This window comes from Octodon degus, unplaced genomic scaffold (genome assembly GCF_000260255.1).
Source record: "Octodon degus isolate 3935 unplaced genomic scaffold, OctDeg1.0 scaffold00082, whole genome shotgun sequence".
NCBI lineage: Eukaryota > Metazoa > Chordata > Mammalia > Rodentia > Octodontidae > Octodon > Octodon degus.
Window position 1 is genome coordinate 10317479 of NW_004524658.1, and position 18041 is coordinate 10335519.

Here is an 18041-nt window from a genome sequence, read left to right on the forward strand (position 1 = left end):
AAAGAATTTTGGAAAGATGACCAAGTTGTCATGCATGTAACAACCAATATCTTGTTTTTCTTTCATGAAGTCAAAATTCCAGATCTGGAACTTATCACTGCAGTGTTACTTTCTAATTTGCAACTGCATTACTCTTGGCATCTGTAGCAAAAGTTGTTTGTTGGTGATACACCATCTTTTCAAACAAGACACACAAAATGACTGTTCGTTTCTGAGTAAGAGTGACAGAAAAGTGTCAAATGGAGCAGAAAAGTCTTACTGCCTAACATCCTAGCTGCAAATACTGTTAGTACTTAATTAATAAAAACTTGTTGCAAAACCACTTTGTGTCAAGCAAATGAGGCATGCTGGGGTGAACAGCTCAAGGGGCTCTGAAGCCATGCAGGTAGTTGTAACAGCAGCGTGAGACACTGGACCCCAGACAGCTGCAGCTTCTGGCTTGTCCCCAGGGTCAGAAAATGAGTACAGGAGATCTAGTCCAGACCCAACTGAGACCATGGGCTCCACAGCACAGGATCTTAGCATCCCAGGTGTTAATTAAGCCATCCAGGACATTGCCATATGTAGTGAACGAATGAAAAGAAGAAGCGAGGGGGATAACTGGTTATCACTCACCATGTCACACTCCTGTGTGAGAGCTTCCTTAGTTTGCTTTCCTCTTGAACTTTCCATGTTACCTATGTCCTTGACCTGCTGTAGACAATACTTGCATAATTGCACTGTATAGAAATTTGTTTATATCTATTCTCTTCTCATTTATATAATCAAACATTTTTAAAACTAATTTTACTTAGAAAATGTTCAAGAATTTCACCTGCTCTTCCATGCCAAAATCCACTTCCCAAACTAAGCTGTCTTCCATCATTTTTTTTCTTTTGTGCCTGGCTCATCCTGCCCTGGGGGCGGGGCTGGTTCAGCACGTGGTGCCAGAGATTGAACTGCCACCCCTGCACTTGCCCAAGCAGGCGCTTTAGACCACTAAGCTATCTTGCTGGCCCTCATCCACTTTTAAAGCATTGAATATAGATAAAATAAATGGGTCTGGGAGGAAAAATAAACCCAAGAAAATAGTCTTATCTATATTTGTACTGTACTTAATTGACTAATACATTCATCTTCTTTAAGAAGTAAAATTATTTTATTGATTAATTTTCCTTAATTTATTTACCTTTTGTAGATTCCTTCCAAACTGGATATTTTTTCAGATAGCATCAGTTTAAGGTGAGAGAACAAAACATTCTGGATAAAAAAAAAAATTTCTTTTAATCCCTCTTTGACAAGTAATTGTCATTTCTTTCCTCTCTGTGTCTCTCTCTGTCTCTATCTCTGTCTCTGTCTGTCTGTCTGTCTGTCTGTCTGTGTCTGTCTTTCCGTCCCTCCTTCCCTTCCTCCCTCCCTCCCTACCCCCTTCTAATTATAAACTCCATAAATGAAATCTAATGGGCCATAAGCAACTCGGAGAAACACCAAGTTAAAACAAGATGGCATATTAAATAATGAAAAGAACCTTATTTCTCAGTAGAGGGATACACCATCCTGTTTTCCTTCAAAGAGGAAAAATCATTGCCATTGTATTGGCTATTTGTGCATTCAGCTGAAATCACACTACCCCTGACTGTCCCTGAGTTGGGCCTTTCTCTTCAGCCTTGCATACTCACCCATGGATTCATTTTGTACACTCTCCCAAGAAAGTGTGCATGGGCCTGGGAAGGCTTTCTAGGCCTTCAGGCGGTTTTGCCCTAAATCATTCTAGATTTCTTAACCTTCAATTCTTAAAACTGCATTGACCAATTGACAACTAAGTCTCTGCTGTGTTTAAGAGAAATAATAAAATCAACAAGTCTTAATTTTTAAATCTAGGTTTAAGGCTTGGGATTCCCTTTACAGTCAGTCTTTTTTGCTTTCTTCTTAGCTTTGCAACATTCTAGGAAGCTGATGTTAATGTGAGGTCAGATTGCAGGCTGAAAGAAGAATTATAACCATTTTGCACAGAGACATTTAGACAACAAAATAATCACTTAGTGTCTATATTAGATTCCTTTCTGAATTTAGCCTTTAGGCAATCAGTTTGTTAAAAGATTCTTAAAGCATTTGGCCTTTATATGAATGAGAGTGCTCTACAGAGTTTCTAACTGTAATGAAATCAGAAGGGTCATAAACCTCTGTGCTGTAGACATTCACTAATGACCAGGCTGTCTATGCCTCCACAGAGTGCATTTCTGGGTTAGCAGGTGTGTTTGGCGGAGGGACCCAATTGCCTGGGAAGCAGCTGGATGTGGCAGCTTTTGGACCAAGAACAGAGCGGCAGAAAATCTCTTGCACAGAAGCAGTGTGACCCCACATTCCTTAACTAGACTCCTCTGTTTCTTATAAATTTTACAACCTCATACAAAGGCATAGCTTTCTTATCTTTCAAGGCAAGCATGCCTGCTCTCCACTGTGTTCCCCCCACCCCCATGCCTGGACGCGACATTATTTGTCTTGAAGCAGAAGAGGACAGAGCACGTGATCCTACTTCATAGTCTCCGAAATTATTTCTGTGAAATATCCTCCTACTTGCCACAACCTGATTTACGGCATGGCCTGGAAATAACAAATGCAATTACACTGGAATCAAAATAATATGAGGCCAGATTGCCTTAACATTCCTTTTGCTTGAAAGGAACGTAATATGAATGAGAACCAGCTGTCTGTCTGTCATTGTGAGCATTTGGTCAGCTTTCATAACTGATGACATATATGGTTCTTTTGGAAAATACTTTAAAGTCACATAATTGTAATAGTCATTTTCCCTGACATCTTTAATATCTATAATTAATCATGTAAAGTACATCTATCTTACCTGAAACCAAGAGATAAATTTATGTAAGTGTTATCTCCCCCAGAATTGTTATCTCTAGTTTAATGTTTCAGACTTCTTTACTAAAAAGAATACCACATTCTTAGTCACAAAGAGAAAAAAAAAGCTGGTGGAAAAAAAATACCTGATTATAACCTAGGACTTTGCACAGGGACAGAAAGAAGGATATTTAGTGTAAGAAAGAGAGAGAGAGAGAGAGAGAGAGAGAGAGAGACAGAGAGAGACAGAGAGAGACAGAGAGAGAGAGACAGAGACAGAGAGATAGAAATTTATTTTATTAGCCTTTATTAAGCATCTACTATTTGTCACAGTAGAAAAAATTTTTACAACAAAAAAAGGAGAAAAGTTAGAAAATAAGGTAGAGGAAAAACCGTACATGTATATATACAAGTTGGATAAGGCAATAGTTGTAAGAATTCCCATCACATGTTTGAAAATAGCAGTTAATGGGTAGAATTCTCACCCTGACTAACTCTCTGTGTTGATATCTGTGAACTAAGCAACTACATTGAGGACAGCAACGTGTAATACTAAGACCATGCTTGAAATACCTGTCATCTTGGTCTTCTAAATGTGTACTGTTTCTAATGTCATATCAATTATTACTATACTCTGTAAGGTAATTTTTTTAAAAGGTAACAAACGAAAATAAGAGTCAAGAACAAAAATTTAAGATTTCTTGAAAGCATGTGGTAGTATTCAATCATATGTCCCATCTTGCATGATTATATCTGTTAATCTGAGCAACAGATTTGATGATAAAAATAGATAATATATCAATCACTGTTATTCAGCTATTCTTGTTTTGAAAATCTGTAACATATGCATTGTTACATGTTACCCTGTATCTGTCTTTTCTTTTGTTTTTCTTGCTCTTGTTTTTACTCTTCAAAGTAAAAGAAAATTATAATTAAAAAAAGAAAAATTGTTTTTAAACACTAGTATTCCAGGGCCTTAACCTTGTGGTATCATTGTTGCATTCTCCTTCAGAACTTTCACAATTACCCTGTTTTGTGAGTTAGATCTGATGACATCTTTCCAATGTTAGCATTGAAACTTGGTGACATTAGGTTTCCCAAGGTCACACAACTACTTAATGATACAGTGGAGAATTGGATGTAGACACTTCTCATCCAAAGCAATAATAAAAATAAGAATGAAAAAGTTTAGAAAGATTGACAAATTCAAGACCATCATACTAAACATGATGATTGTGTACCAGTGTGGTGGATTGACAGCTTGTGGTCAATTTGTAACACCCAGATGAACAGAACCAGTGTGATGCTGGGTGTTGGAGGCCCACCTGAGGATTGTTACAAGTTGCATAGGAAGCTGTTAGGGAAGCTGTCAGAGCTGTTGGTTTTCCTGGGGCTGCAGTTGGTACTCTCGGAGGACCCTGTCATGCTGGCTTTCCTGAAGAACTAGGCTTTTCCATTGTTGGAGGAGCTCAGGACTTACTGTTGCTGGATTGGCTGTAGTTCATTTTGGGGGAGCTCTGGTCCTTGTTTTGAGCATCACTTCCTGGCTCCAGAGGGGAAAATGTGCACTACTCAGTCTCCTGGAGAAGCTTGTCAAATCAGCTTCCCAGATGGGAACTCAGCTGTCCTCCTTGTCAGAGGAGCTCCAGGCATCACTGTTGCTGAGGGTGGCTCTGGTACTTTTGAGGGGAGCTCTAGTTCTTACTTTGCAAATTGCTTCCTGGCTCCAGTCCAGATTCCTCAGCCTGCTATCAGAGATTCTTCATCTTGCTGGCATGAGATGAAGACTTTCTACCTCCCACCATTAGTGGGTTATCCCAGCACAGATCTGTGAAGCAGTCCTCTGGACTCATGAGGGGCATTGTTGTGGCTCTAGGTCTTCAGCTGAATGGAAGCAGGTCATCACCATTGGATCCAGACCTTCAGCTGGAGTCTTTGTTTTTTAATGTGTGAACAGATTTCGCACACTCTTTGTATATGATTTTTAGGGCAATTCATTAAAAAATAATCTTATAAAATATATGTGCTGTATTGTATCATTCCCCTGGCAAAGCCCCAAACTACAATGACTAGTAATAACTAATTAGAAAGTATTGTTTAAAAAAATCCCAAGAATAAGTCAGAATAATAAGAATATGAGACTAACTCAAAGATGGGCAAAAATCAGTAAAAGCGAGGCCAACCACAAACATTGCTCTATGACAAAAGTAAAATAAGTTTCTGGGGAATATATGGGTCAATAAAGCAGTGGTGACTGAAAAATAAAATGTTTGATTTCCTCTTTTATATTATTTTAAACATTAAAAAATATCAGAAAGTATAACCTTATTGTGAAAAGCAAATATTTTTGAAGAAAATAAAGGCAACTAAGCAATATTGAAGTATGGAAGGAATTTTTAAGTGACATATGAAAAAGTAATAATAAATTCACTATATTACATTAGATCTTTTCTGCAACAAAAATGATATAAAATAAAAAAATTAATCTGCAGACTGGCAAGAAATATTTCCAATTCACATAACTAAAAAAGGAATAGCAACCAGATTACATAACGAATCCATATGGTAGAAAAATGAGCATTGCACACTAGAAAATCCTATTTACACTGTGTAAAAAGATTTTTCATTTTAAAAATAATAGAGAAAATCAAATTAAACCATGCTATTACTTCATATTAATAAGTGAGACAAAATATTTGAACATATCAAGTGAACATATCAAGTGTTCTTCATATTAAGTGAGACAAAATATTTGAACATATCAAGTGTTCTCCAGTCTGTAATGCAACAGAAATTCTTGTCATCAATGGAATTGGAAAAAAGAAGACCAAAAGAATTTCTTGGGCTTTTGTTACACTTCACATAATGGCACATCAGTGCCCACGAGGTACAAAGATGTGAATGCCACCCAGTCCAACAGTGCAGGATTCTGCCACTTCCTGACCTTTACCCTATAGCTCCTCAAACATTGCCTTCAGGGTCCCTAAAGCTACTGTAAGACTTGTATTTTTCTTGGTTCTGATTTTTGTTTCCCACCAACACACAGCAAGAACACTTGCATTTTCTCAGTCATTTTAGTCAAACTTTTTTGTCTGAGCATGGTCTAAATGGTAGAGTGGCCACACTACAGGACTTCAGTACAGTTGGGAAGATTCCCCTTCATGGGGTGACCCTGGTTTTGTCCTCTTTCCTGAGGTAGCACCTGCTGATGAGCGGTCCAAGTCTGATGTAGTCTGAAAGGTCCAAGATGAGAGATGCAAGAGGATTTTCACCTTTAGTAGCCTAGTGGCCCCTGTGCTGACTGATTTTGGTATCAAATGTCACAGTGACTGTTCACACTGAGTATCACAGTAGCATTGGAGAGATCCGTAGCTCACTCGGAAAGAAAGAGAAGGAGGGTTGGCGGGAAGGAGTGAAAATAAATACCAGACAGCAATGTTAAATGCACACTTGACACCCTCCAAAAAGAAGTTCTCTAGCTGTCTAATTTCCTTTCTCTTGTATTTGTGGGGAAATAAAGGACACACGCAGAGCAAAGACACACGTATGGAAGATGATCTCAAGTAAATATTTGCCCTCATATCTGATAGTCTTTCTGTTCTAGTATATTCAGCTCAGAATACAGTATTGGAGTAAGAATGTTTGCTGTTTTTCTAGGATTGTTGTAACATCTTACCACAGACTTGGTAGTTTGAAATAACAGCAATTCATTTTTTCATAATTCTGAAGGCTGAAGTGTGAAATGAAGTGTTAGAAGAGATGTTTCTTTCTGGAGACTCAGAGAGAATTTATTCTATGTTCTATGCCTCTGCCCTGGCTTCTGGGGGTCACTGGGAATCCTTGATAACCTTGATTTAGATTGAAAATAGCTCCTTAAACTCTCTTGTGTTCAGAGGAAGGTCTTTTACTGGATTTGTGGATCATAAGGACTGTAACTTCATCAGTGGGTTCATCCATTGATGAAATCATGATTGCGGTCCTTATGGGGAGGTGATAGTGACCTGGTAGGTGTTCTTTTACTTTCATATAGCTGTCACCTCAAGGACTATCCCTGGCTCCAAACCCCTTCTTCTCTGGCTCCTTCCATGCCTCTCTGTCTCTCTGCTTCAATGATGTGAGCAGCTTTATTCTGCCAAAAACTCTGAACCCAAACAAATCTTTTCTCCTCTAAGTTTATTTTCTCATACATTTTGTCACAGTGAAGCAAACCTAGCTAATACACCTTGCCTTTAAGACTCACCACTGCAATCTGCTCTATTGTCATATGGCCTTCTCCTCTGTTGCACCCTCAAATCTCCTTTATCTCTCTTAGAACAACAGGAAACATTAATTTTTGGTTTTGGTTTTGGTTTTAATTTTGTATTCATTTTAATGAGAAAAAAGATAAAATAACAATGAAACAGTTTCAAGACAGGTTAGTAGAACAGTTACAATAATTAATGCATTGCATATTGTTCTCTTCATAGTAGTTATTCAGAAAACAAGATGCAGACATGATATTTTGTCTAAAAAATATTAGTACAAACCTTTCTTCTCAATGAACTAAGAGAAAGTAGCTGTATATCTATCATAACGGTAAATATATATATATATATATATTTAAACGCTTCTCCAAATATAGCTTCTCTAACTGCAATGGAACACGCATCTCTAACAAATCAAAACCAAAAAAAAGGATATAAATAAAGGACCATTTTCTTGTGAAAAAAAGAAAGAAACATTACATTTTGAACACTATTCTAAAACTGGTATGATTTCACATCAAGATCCTTAACACCTGTAGAACCCTTATGTATAAATGAGGCCAAATTTTTGGCATCAGGATCACATTGCCTTCCTGGAACCACTATAGAAACTATTAAAGAGGTGACAGAGTCCATTACTCGTAGTAGTTCTTGTATCAAGAAAATGTAATATAGACTTCCCCTCTAAATCTCATTGACTTCAAGGATGAGAAGAAATAACACAACACTCTGAATTATACAAGTGTGCACATGCATGCACATGCACACACACACACACACACACACACACCATATTGAAATTATTTCAAGAACAAGTAATGTGAAGATCAGAACCTCCTAAAGTAGAATTAGAATGAACAAATAAGTGATATTCTTCCCATACTAATAAAAACATGCCCGTTCCATATAATTCCTAAGATGTTTGACATTCAGACAGATAGTGAGGTCAAGGTCAACTGCCTATGTTGTAGGATAATAATAATCTTCTCTTCTGGAGGGTTAACAACCTAAGTTTGCAGACCAAAAATTAGAGAAAAAGAAGGGCTGCAAGGACAGCCAACATTTTGGCCCTAACCTTTCAAGGTCAGTGAAGACTAAGGACATAGGAGAACCTATATTGTAACATCATGTAACTCAGTTGTGTCCCAAATTTTCTGATCAAGGAGATTATAGGACCAAAGAGGAAAGTGATCGACAATGTAGAGTATGCCTAAGGAGAGTCACATGGAGAGAAAACATTCTCTCAGGCTTTCACAGAGAGCAAATTGGTCAAGCAATGGCCATGACTCATCTACATGGCTGACACTGACAAAGGATCTACAAACTGTGGTACAGAGTTTCAGGGTAAATCCTGAGGGGATTTGACTGACCTTATCAGATACAAAACTTACATTTCTTGTTATACAGGTCTTGCTTTATCTTGATCTTAATCATCCAGCAGAAAAGTATAAAAATGAGGTTTAAAAAGTAAAGCCATATTAATATGCTGAGCTGTGAAAGGCGCAAGTCAACAACTTCTGACACTGCCAGTCCTACAGAAAACCCACTACTATTGTTGACTGCTGGACTATATTGGATTATTTTGCTGAATTCATACACCTACAATATTTAAATGACAATGGAATACCCTTCACCGACAGAGCTAAACAAAAAAAGGGATACAAATGAACGACCATTTTGTATCTTTATATTCAAAATAGTTAGGATAGATATACAACTACTTTCTTTTAATTCAATGAATAGAAAGATTTTTTTTCAATAATGTTTGAGACAGGATATCATGTCTGCATCTTGTACAATGAATAACCACTAAGACAATAATATGCAATGTATTAATTATTGAAACTGTCCTACTAATCGGTTTGAAACTATCTCATTGCTATTTGTTTCTCAATAAAATTATTTTTAAAAATACAAACAATGTAGTTTTGCATTTGCATCATTATCAAAGCAACTTAACTTTAAAGTTCTTCAAAAGAATTTGTTCTTTTAAATTATTAAATAACCTAACCCTTCCAACTCATTCACATAATTGCTTTATTTAATAAATCAAATTTTAGGTTGGTCTGGGACTAACTCTTATGAAATATGAATGAATTAAATGTAAGTTGAAAATATTCTCTTGTGCTGAATTTACCCATCAATAAACAAATGAACAAAATGTAATATCACTTTTCCAGCATTAGAAGTAGATGTTTGACTACTTCTAGCTGATTTCTAATGCCCTCTAAATAAAATGCAGAGATCAGTTTCATGGGTTAAACAATTAGGAAAATATTATTGAGATGCTTACCATATGTTTTTGTGTGTAAAACACTGAAAAAAAGTATAAGAAAGAGGATTATTTTTTATATTCAGAAATTCCTTTTAGTTGATATCATGGCCTTATTCAACTTTACATTTTGACTCTGGTAAAATTTTATTTTTAAAATAGATTAAATAAATTATACATAAATCTTGAAAGCAAAAAGGAATCTATAAAACCCAAGGTCGTGTGGACAGTGCTCATAACTCTGAGCAAATACAGTGAGCTAATGCATATACATATGTAAACGACAACTGCTCAAACATTACAAAGAAGCCAGTCAAAAGTTAATGCCACTGTGTTTGAATGTATGCCATAAACCCAGTATTTTATTTTAGTGTAGTAAAGACAGCATCTAACATCCATAGCATCTAGATCAGAGGACAGAAGAACTGGATTCTCTGACACAACACAAGCCAAGCAGGCATATTCCTTTTTGTGATTTTTTTCACCAGTCACTGATACAATTCAAAGTCCCTTTAGAATAACACAAACTTGTAGCATCTTGGTTTTGTCACTTAGTGGACAATCATATGCCCTAATGTGGGGGAACTTCTTAAACAATTTGACCTGCAGCTTCCTCAACTAGAAAATTGAAGTGTAACACATATCTTGATTGTGAAAGTTATAAATTCTACAGGTAAAGACCTATAGTTATTCCTAGAACATGGTGATTTTTCTTAGATGAATCTGAGAAGCCATAAACAGGTGTCCCTGGCTACTTGACATAACAGTGTCTAAAGACAGTGAAGACATTAATAACAAGGCATACGTTGCATTCACACATAAAAACTTGACTACCTTATATTTATTTAGTTAAAGAAAAAGGTGTTATTGGTAAAATGGCAAACTCTAAGAAGAATACCTCAGATGCCCTTTCAAGAAGACACATGTAACTCTGAGAGCACTGCTAGAGCACAGCCTCCAGCTCTTCATCCTCCAGGTCTGCCTTGACTTTCCGGCAGCTGAGGACGCTGCATTTGTGCAGTGGCCATGCCAGGGTCTGAGCCAAGAAGTGGTGACTACGAGCATGCTCCTCTCACAACAGCACCAGCCAATGGCTGGATGAGGAGCATCAGGCATCCAGCCATATCCACCAAATTGAAGCTGTCCTTCAGGCCAGCTGGGAAGGCAGGGCTGGCACGGGTTGGCATCATGGGCTAACTTCCCCGCTGGATGCCTTCTTCCTTTTCTTTTCACAAGCTTACTCCCCATAACTATTTTGCATTTCTAACTACTTCACCATGTTCACAAGGAGAGGCTAAACTGTGGCACATGACAAATGCTAAGGAGATTTATCACTTCAAAGTGACCAAAAAAAAAAAAAAATCCAAGCAGAAGACACAATAAATGCAAACAATTTTTGTTATGTTATTTAAAACTTCCCAGTCTATTTAAAAATCTCGAGCTCTTATTTGTACCTGTTAGTATTAAGCCAAGAGTAGTAGTGTTTCCTGTTTTTTCCAATATGAATATGTGCTTTAGTTAAGCCCACCTCTTCACATATTCCCACAAAGGTGAAGAAACAAGAGCTATGTCATGATTCCAGACACTGAAGCCATTCCTTTGATATTGATTAAGATTCTGAACCTCCTTAAATATCCCTTGGAGATGTGATTTTCCAGGCTATTCATCACTTTTATTGCTTTTCTCTGGATGTTATCCAACCTCCCAGCCTGCATCTGTCTGCAGATAGAGAGCTTCAAGCTCATAGCAGGTCTCCAGTGAGCAGCTGGCAGCAGGAGAATAAAACAGAGCAGCTCAATGTCCGTGCCCACTAACAAGGCTGACTGCAAGCCACTGAGACTTTCAGCTGCGTTCATCATCATTAGCCCGTACTTACACTGTCATTAACATCTTCTTAGTCCTTTATGTCCAAGCCCAACCTGAAGATTTTGGGACAGCATCTCTTGAAATATAACATGGATGAGAAATCCACAAAGTATGATTCCAGCAGAAAAAACAAAATTGTGTTTCCCATCAATTGTAAAAGTAAACAATTTATAAATTTTTCTACTAAAATAACAAGACTATCAATTGCACACATACCTGTCCCTAAAAGTAAAAATCAATTAGTACATCAGAGTGAAGAAGACCCACATTGTTCTGTCTTCTCTTAACTACATCCTTTTTGAAAATGCTAGTGTTGCTAACATCTCTGCTTGTGGTCCTGTTCTTTGCAAACCAGTGTTCTTGGCCCCATGACCTAGCATAACCTGGTTTTACTGCATATTCTACAAAAATCTTCTTACCTCCTCTAAAGTTTCTGAACCATAGGCCATCTCTCTACAGACACTGCTATTTTCCCTAGGTATTTGTCTCTCTTGGAGTATCTATGTCTTTAAATACATTTCCTCCCCATTCCAGTTGATTAGGTAAGCCACAGCCCAACTTGAAAGCCTTCTGTGCCTTGAAGGCATGCCTTGTATCCAGTCATTCTTTTTCCCTTCTCTGCATTCCGAGCACACACTGTCACTCTCCCATTCTATACCACCTTACCTGACAGTTCCATGTATCTTACATCTGCTCCTGAGGGCAGTAACAGTGTCTAGCTTGTCTGTGTGCCTTCATTTTTCTGCCAAACACTTATCCAATAAGTCACTGAATGAGACAATACGTGCTAGGCACTCAATTAGCTATTGAAAATGTAACCACTCTGAACAGGGTTGCCTCATCACCTACCCTGAGGAAACACCTAGATGGGGAAACTACTGAGGGAAGGACTGCAACCCCACAGAGGGCAGAGGACTAGGGAGAGGTTGGAGGAGACACAGGAAGAGCTCCCAACCCAGGCTGCAGGAAGAAGAAATTCTGACAGAAATTAGACTGCAAGATAGTTGTGGGTGGTAGTGATGCTACTGGGAAAAACAGAAAAGCCAGGGATGAGGAGCAGTGGAGTTCTAAAGAACCACAGAGGAGCACAAGAATGGTGGGGTAGCACCTAAAGTAAGAAAGGCGAAGACGGAAGCATAAACCAGAAGACATGAGGAAATTCAGGCATGGCCTGTGATGAGGGCAAGGCACTGGAAAATAATTACAGTTTGCATTTTCAAGAGACCCCTCTGGCTTCCGTGTTTAAACTAGCCTACAACACAGCATGACAGTTGCAAGTGCGATGCACACCTACACCTTTTGTCTTCTCTATGAATAATGTGGGCTTTTTTCCCCAGGGGGTGAGGTTGGTACTGCAGATTTAACTCAGGACCGTTCACTTGCCAGCCAAGTGCTTAAGCCACTGAGCTATCTCCCCAGCGTGTCTATGAATAAAATTTTAAATGAAAGGGACACAAAATATGTGTCTAACTCACATAGCTGAGTAGCCTTTTACTATGTCAGACTGTGTGATCCAGTGTCTGCATTTCTATCACACCTAGGGAGACCTTATCATTTTAGCCATAACTATTGGGTGAAATTCACTGATTCAACTGTGGCTGCAGTTCATGATTCGTGTGGTCAATCAATCAACATTGAAAGCATTTTAATTTTTTCAGTGGAAACTATTACTATTCTTAATTAACAAGCATGCAGAATATATCCAAATAACAAAGAACGGTGCCATGTTTTACTCCTTACATGTCTTCAGCCACAGCCAAAATCAGCAGGCATTCTTGCTATTGCCTTTGTTTGTACTGATTGTTAGGTAAGAAGCTAGAGGCTTCAAAGTTGGGAGTCTGCCTTTTTGTCAGGGAAATAGTGTGGCTCTCCCTAAGTGTTATGAAACAATTTCAGAATGGCAGAAAATGACAAATGGAAAATACACCTTAACGATGAGATTTCCTTAACAGTGACAGCACAGTACATACCTGCTGCACTGCATGGCATTCAATCCACCATCACCATCAGCTCACAGAGATATGTGTTCTTTTCCCTACAAGTCACATGTTTCATCTTTATTCTGGATAGTATAATGAAGGACAATCGGCTGGGTGGCTTACAAACAACAGAAACATGTTTCTCACAGTTCCAAAAGCTGGAAGTCTAAGCTAAGAGGGACAGCATGTCAGATTCTGGTTATAGCCCTCTTTCTGGTTATAGAAAGCTACCCTCTCTGTACATCCTACACAATAGAAAAGAAAGACCTGTTTGGGGTGCTCCTACTTTAAGGACACTACATAATACCACCAAATTCCCCATCTCCTGATACTATTCACTGCACAAATTTGATTGGCAGGGGGACAAAAACATTCAGTCCAATGCACAGGATTATTGTGAGCGTTGATAGTCATATTAACAGCTGCTATGGCAACTTTCTATTTAATTCAAAAAAAGGGGGGACTAAATAAACCATTTTGAAACAGGCTGTCTTTTAAGTTAATGCTCTCTATTATCTAATTGATTCAAAATTAAGTAATTTAACTCACTTAGTAACCTACATTTTTAAATCCAGACACACAATCCTTTTGTCCTTAACTATATGCCAAGAAATTGTATTGGTTATGTTACTATTCTGTGGATTTTTCATGGAGCTGTTGCTGTTATTTCATTTGCTTTCCTCTTAATAAGTAATGTTCTTGGCTGTGCCTGATGCAAAATAAATCTGCATTCTGGCACTGTTCTATGAGAAATATCTGGGCCTGATTATTTCACATATCTATGAGCTAAAAACTCATATTCTGTGGATTTCTTTGGCCAGGCTTTCCCCAGAGCCTTCCGTTAAATGTCTCCTTGCCCAGAGCCTAACATTCAGAGAAAACTAACAGTCACTCCCCTCATCAAAGATTTTGTTCAGCTAATGGAGATGATAAAGCCATAGTTAGTGACAGTAGAGATTAGGTGGGGAAGCCCAGCTACTGCTCAAGGAAAATAATGTGGACTTCCCTTTGCTACTCTGTTAAAAGACAGAAGAATATGCAATGCAGCTATCTTGTTAGCTATCCAAAATTCTTACTGCATTTAACTTCAGAAAGAAATCATATCATTTGATGGTTTTTTTTGGTGGTATCAGGGATCGAACTCAGGACCTTGCACTTGCCAGGCAGGTGCTTATACCACTGAGCCATATCCTCAGTCCCTCATTTGATGATTTTATTTGGGTTTCTTTTTATTTCTTGAATATAATTTGTACATTTTGGATATATACAATGATAACATTTATCATAGGAGAATTTATACCTGTACATGATATGTTTGATTCTTCTTCTTTCTAGTTCTCCCCATCTCCCTTCAACTCCTTTAACCTTCCCTACTTGTAAGTTTTGTTTCTACTTTTACCATTCTATTCTTTTTTTCTTGTCCCTTCCTTCCTTTCTACCACCTTCCTCCCATGTTTCCTTACCATCTGAATGTTTTATTCACATTTCCAAATAGTATATACTCTGGACCTGGACTTTTGGTTTCTCAAACCAGAGAAACACTGCAGTATTTAAATGTGTGTGTCAGGGCTGGGGAGATGGCTCACTGGTCTGAACACCTGCCTGCCACCACAAGGACCTTGGTCCAACCTCCGGTACTGCATGCCACACTGGCCCTGTACCAATCCAGCCACTGAAACCAGGTATGATGGTGCATGCGTATAATCCCGGTGCTGGGGAGGCTGAGACAGGAGGATCACTATGAGTTCAAGCTGTGTAGCAAGATGCTGTACCAAATAAATAAATAAAAGATTTTTTTTAAATGTGTGTCAATTTGTTTCACTTGAGTATGACCCCAAGGTGTACCCATTTACCTAGAAATGCCAAGCTTATCCTTCTTCATATAAAGCAGAACTACATTGTATATAAAACCGTATCTTGTTTATCTTTCATTGGTTGATGGCCATTAGGTTTTTTTTCCAAGATACAGCCATCACAAACTGTGCCACTATAAACATGGGTGTGCATATATTGCTCTAGTATGATGTTTTTAACACTTTTGCGAAGATGCCAAGAAGGGAAATACCTGGGTTGAATGGAAACTCGTCTTATTTTTGTGAGGAATCGTCACACTGATGTCCATCGTGGTTGCACCAATATACACTCTCCCCGACAGTTTAGAAACTTTCCTTTTTTCCCATAGCTCCACCAGCATTTGTTATCCACTGATTTCTTCACATTGGCCATTCTTTATGATGAGTTGAAATTTCATTATTGGATTAAATTTTATCTTTTCAATAACCAGTGATGTTGATTTTTTTTCCTATATTTATTTGCCATTATAAATGTCTATTCAATCCAGATTCCCATTTTTGGATTAGATCTTTAAGACTGGGGCATCTGCTTTATATATTTTTTTAATTTTTTAGAGAATATAAAATAGTGATAGAAAAACTAGCATTAGAAATGATACAAAGTTTCACTAAACAAAGTAATAGGAATTCAACAAAGATTGCTGTACTGAATGATGTTATCTTCAATTTAGTTGTTCAGGTTACTAGATATAAAAGTGCAAGATTAACTTAAAGAAAACAAAACAATAATAAAAAAATTTTAAGAAATTCAAAAGAAAAAATAAGAACAAAAAGAAATAAGTTTTAAGCATTAGCTGATCCTTTCAGAAGACCAGCAGAAATTGGCAATACAATTATCCAAACCATTCTGTGTCTATACATAAATATATCTTTTTTCCCTTCTTTCATCCTTCTCCTCATTCCACTTTTTCCTTCTCATTGAAAAAAGTCTTACCCTTTCACAGTATCTATTGTACCATTTAGATTTTAATTACTTTTTCAGGTTCTCACACTAGTAAGATAATACAGTGTTTGCACATGTAGATCTGATTTATTTCACTATCAATATAGTCTAGTTATATGCATTTCCCTATGAAAGCCTCGAATTTGTCTTTTTTTATAGATGAATAATATTCCACTTGGTAAAAATACTACGTCTTTTTATCCATTTCTCAGTTGATGGGCATTTGAGTTATTTCAAAAATTTTCCTATGACAACTTGTGTTCCTATAAAAATGGGTACACATATGTCACTGTGGCATGATGATTTCAGCTCTTTTGGAAAAATACCTAGGAAGGCAACAGCTGCCTTGAATGGGATCTCCAATCCTAGCTTTCTGAGGACTCTCCATACTGATTTCCATAATGGTTGTATGAGCCTACACTACCACCAACAGTAGAGAAGGATTTGTTTTTCTTCACAGCCTCTCCAACATTTCTTATTGGTTGATTTCTTGATGATAGCCATTCTTTCTGGCATAAGATAGTATGGCAGCATTATTTTATTCTCTTGAATGACCAATGATGTTAAACTTTTTTATATATTTATTTTTGATTTGTATATCTCTTCATTTGTGAAGTGTATATTCATCTCAGATGCCCTCTTTTGGACTGGGTCTTTGAATTTATGAAGCCTGATTTTTTTTAATTCTTCACATGTTCTAGATAGGAGTCTTTGTCTGAAGGACAGTCTATTATAAATTTTTCCAATTCATGGGTTTTATTTTTGCTCTGTCAGTGATTTCTTTTGACTTACAAAAAATTTTCAAAAAGATGAGACCCCGCTTGTTGATACTTTGAAGTATTTGCCACACTGTTTCATTTTTCTTTGTGAACTCTCTACCTACCCTGTGTCCTTAGGATTTCTACCTACTTTCTCTTCCAGAAGATCCAGTGTGTCAGTTTTAATATTTAAATCTTTGATCCATTTTGACAGTAATTTTTTGCATGATGATAGGCATGGGTCTAATTTAAGACTTTGGCCTGTGGAAAACCAATATTTCCAGCACCACTTACAAAAGAGGCTATCAGGACCAGCCAGACAGCTTGGTGGATTAAAGCACCTGCTTAGGCAGACACAGGGACCAGGGTTCAATCCCCATCCAACCATACTGCCCCAAACCCAGGGTGTGCTGAGATAGTGACTAAAACTGGGCATGGTGGTGTGCACCTATAATCCCAGCACTTGGGAGGCTGAAAACAGGAGGATCACTATGAGTCTGATCTGTGTAGTGAGACTGTGTAGACTCTTACTAAATACATTTTTTTAAAAAAAGGAAGAAAAAGAGCTCTTAAAAGAGGCTATGTTTCTTTCAGTGAACATGTTTGACCACTTTGTCAAAGATAAGGTGACTGAGTGTGTCTGTAGGAGTGTCTGAATCTCTTAATTTGTTCCATTTATGGTCAGGTCTGTTTTTTGCCAGTACAATGCTGATTTTATCACAGTAGCTTTGTAGCATAATTTCGAGTCAGAGATTGTAAGGCCTCCTGCCTTTCCTTTGTTACCCGGGATTGTTTTTGCTATTCTAGGTCTCTTCTGGTTCTAGATGAATTTTAGGAATGTTTTCTGTAGTTCGGTGAGGGGTATTATTCATATTTTAATACAGATTGTATTGAATCTGTATCACAATTTTGGGAATATGGCCATTTTCAAGCTGTTGATTCTTCCTATCCAGAAGTGAGGAATATCTTTACATTTACTGATATCCTTTTGATCTCTTTTCTCAGAGTACTATAACATATGCTGTGTAAATCTTTTATTTCCTCTGTGAGATTGATTCCTAAGTACTTCATTTTGGGGAAATTATTGTGAAAGACATGGTTTCTATAATTTTTCACTTGGTGTGTTCATCATTTATATATAAAAATGATATTGATTTTTGAGTGTTAGCTTTGAATCCAACCACCATACTGAATTTGGTTATTAAATCTGCAAGTCTCTTAGTAGAGTTTTTAAGGTCTTCTGTGTACAGTATGATATCATCTGTAAATAATGATAATTCCACTTGTT